Source organism: Delphinus delphis, chromosome 2 (assembly GCF_949987515.2).
Source record: "Delphinus delphis chromosome 2, mDelDel1.2, whole genome shotgun sequence".
NCBI lineage: Eukaryota > Metazoa > Chordata > Mammalia > Artiodactyla > Delphinidae > Delphinus > Delphinus delphis.
Genome location: NC_082684.1, coordinates 50,711,893 through 50,715,537, shown reverse-complemented (window position 1 = coordinate 50,715,537; position 3,645 = coordinate 50,711,893). Strand labels below are relative to the sequence as shown.

The 3,645-nt window shown below is 49.5% G+C and overlaps 1 pseudogene; it reads left to right on the top strand.

Moving 5' to 3' along the window:
• Positions 1–1,587: 1,587 nt before the first annotated feature.
• Positions 1,588–2,622, top strand: LOC132419557 (cathepsin Z-like; annotated as a pseudogene).
• The last annotated feature ends 1,023 nt before the right edge of the window (positions 2,623–3,645 follow it).

Genomic DNA, 3,645 nt, shown 5'->3' with positions numbered 1-3,645 from the left:
ATATGGCCTTTGGGAAGAACATCTATAGGTTTTAGTTTTGTAAGCAAACAGATGAGTATAGTAAAGAGAAGGCAGAATGTTCATTGACATAATTATCAGCTCTTTGGTTACAACGTAGCAGTTTCTGAAGTACAACGGTTCTGTGATTTATGCTTCCCTAGAAACTAGAGCTCTGCTCATTACCTCTTACACCCGGCTGGGGATCCGCTTCACCTGTGGGTGTACCCTTCTCAGTGTAGTAATACCCTTCTCAGTGTAGTAATGACACGCCTGGGTGGTTATATTTTCTCCAGCACTACTTCTGGGAATGACAGGAAGAGATGAGTATTTTCTCTCCTGCCACTGAACTTAGAAATGTGGCTTTTTTTTTTGGAAGAGGGAATCAATAATGAACGCAGCGATTTCTTCATTATATAAAAGCCATTGACTTGTTTTTCTGTACTTTAACATCCCCTGAGCAGGTTTGAGCAGCTTTTGAATTTTATCTTTGCGTATTCTACAGTTACCAAAATTCTATAGTATACTACACTAAGGTGTAGTCTATTCTATACTTTACTATAGTAAATATAGAATTCTATACTTTCTAGTTTATTTACTGATTTTACAAAAGAGCCTTTCCAGAGCAGAGCCAGGCAAATTGTCACTTGCTTGACACTTGGGAATCATATAGATGCTCCCTTATGCTCTGGGGTTCTGCAGGGAATATAATAGTGTACTCAGGCTAACTTGGAAATCATACTGTTATACGATGCAGTATGAAACACTGTGTAATTACCAAAATTCTGCAGCTATTAATATTTGCCTAATTTTATGAGGAAACAAGGTGTGAGGAGAACTGGATAGAATTGTGAGTTTGTGCTAAAGGCAGTTTTACTGAATGTCATCCTCCCCGTTAGATCTGTGCCCTGAAAACCTTGCTCTATCTTTGGTGCAGACACAACCTCATGCATTTTAGGGGAAGAAAACATGCTCCTGGAGAGCATATTATTTTCTCAGCATAGCCTTTAGCTACTCCAGGGGCACATCTGTGTTCATCACTTAGACCAGCGTAGACTGTTAACGGATGGCAGCAAACTTAAAGCTTAACCAAGACTCAAGTCCATTGTAACTTCTATTTTAATAACCTGAGCAGAGAAAACAGTTTAGTAGGTCACCTGAGTGAAACCGGCGAGAGACAGTTTCCAAATACATGAAGGAGAGTAGCAAGAAGAGTTGGTACAAAATGAGAAAAACAGTTACAAAGGGTGGTGGGGCCCAGTGCCTAAGTCCTGGTGTGGATGTTACCTCTCTGAGTTCTCAGGAAAGGCAGGAACCTTTTGAAAATAGGCAGCCGGAACTCTATCTGAGGTAAGCCAAGCTTAGACCAGGCACAGCAGAAGTCGACGAGCATCCTTTCTACTCCTGCCTCGAGGCTGGTTCTATGTACCACGGCAGGGCGCTTGAAATTTAGAGACATGAGGGTTTAGAGTTCACTTCTAGTCTTAGATTTAGATGTCAAATGTCTAAGAAAGTAACAAATGGGGAGTTCTGGAAGGATGTGATTCAAGAAACAAGAACTGGGGGTCCGATCGCACCGGCGCGGGGTCCATGGCGTCGTTCAGGCCGCCGCCGCTGCTCTGCCTGCTCTTGCTGCTGGTGGAGCGGCGCAGCCCGGCTTCCACTTCCGCCCGGGCTGTCAGCCCCTGGCGGGAAACAGCTCACCCAGTTGGGGCGCAAGACATACCCCCGGCCTCGTGAGTACCTGTCCCCATCGGATCTGCCCAAGAGCTGGGACTGGCGCAACGCGGATGGGGTCAACTACGCCAGGGTCACCAGGAGCCAGCACATCCCCCAGGACGGCGACACCAGCGCCACGGCCGACCGGAGCCCCAACAGGCGCAAGGGGGCGTGGTCTTCAGTGCAGCACGTCATCGACGGCGGCAACGCCAGCTCCTGGGAGGCGGGCGACCACCTGCAGGGGTGGGAGCACGCTCGCCCGCGCCGCATCCCCGACGAGACCCGCAACAACGACCAGGCCAAGGACCAAGAGTGTGACAAGTTTAACCAGTGCGGAACCTGCACCGAATTCAAAGAGCGCCGTGTCATCCAGAACTACACCCTTTGGAAAGTTGGCGACTATGGCTTGGTCTCCAGGAGGGAAAAGGTGATGGTAGAAATCTACACAAACGATCCCATCAGAGGCGGTACGATGGCAACAGAAAAGAGGTCTAACTACACTGGAGGCATCTATGCTGAATACCATGACAAGGCCTACATAAACCACATCATTTCCGTGGCCGGATGTGGCGTCAGCGATGGGATGGAGTACTGACTTGTCCGGAATTCATGGGGCGAGCAAGGCTGGATGAGGATAGTGACCAGCACCTACAAAGATGGGAAGGGTGGGCTTCCCTGGTGGCGCAGTGGTTGAGAGTCCGCCTGCCGATGCAGGGGACGCGGGTTCGTGCCCCGGTCCGGGAAGATCCCACATGCCGCGGAGCGGCTGGGCCCGTGAGTCATGGCCGCTGGGCCTGCGCGTCCGGAGCCTGTGCTCCGCAACGGGAGAGGCCAAAAGACGGGAAGGGTCCCGATTACAACCTTGCTGTTGAGGAGAACTGCACATTTGGGAACCCCACCGTTTAAGCCAGACGTCTCCAACGAGCAGTTCTTAAAGAAATGATCTCATGAGCCGCAACCAGAGGGGATCCCATCATCATGGGCACTGGGTTGGTACTGCCATGGTTCGAGAGAACTGGGGGTTGATGTTCAAGTATCTGACGCCTGGTAACGGCACTGAGCACGGAGGAGAGACACCCGTCAAAACGCCTCATGGGCTGAAAGAGTGATCCCAGGGGAGAGTCTGAGGGGGGCGACTTAGCACCTGCACAGGACTGCTTCCTGTCATGATGATGGCAGCGAACCATCTACCTGAAGAAGAGTGATCAAAATGCCTCATGGGCTGAAAGAGCGATCCCAGGGGAGAGTCTGAGGGCGGCGACTTAGCACCTGCACAGGACTGCTTCCTGTCATGATGATGGCAGCGAACCATCTACCTGGAGAAGAGTGATCACCAGACAGTGAATGATGTGACCTGTGTTTTCTTCAATAGATGATTTGGCAGCTATGGTTTGTGATGTATTTAAGAGGTAAAACAGTTCAGACTTATCACCAGTTCCTTTGTCACCTTGAAATCAATGGTGGGGTAGTGGGGGGAGATGGCAATTTCAAGATGCCAAGGGATGAATAAAATACACACTTCAAGAAGGAAAGGAAGGAAGGAAGGAAGAGGGAGGGAGGAGGGGAAGGAGACGGAGAGGGAGGGAGGAAAGAAGGAAGGAAGGGAGGAAGGAAAGAAGATAAGGAAAGAAATGAAAAAGAAAAAAAAAAAAAAGAAACAGGAACTGAGAGCCCATCATGGGGCAAGGTGTTGGCCCCAGGACTGGAGACGTGGGCTTGATTAGACACAATGCTGCCCACATGGAGCTGTGGTCTGTCCAGGATTATGCATCTTACATTCCAGCCCACTATAGGTTTCCAAGATTGGATGGGGTTGGATAAAGCACAAGTACACTTTCAGAACCACGTGCTAATATGTGTGGAAATAATAACTAGAAAAGTCTGCAGTGATAGGACTCTGTTTTCTTCCCCTACTTTAGTGGTATCGCC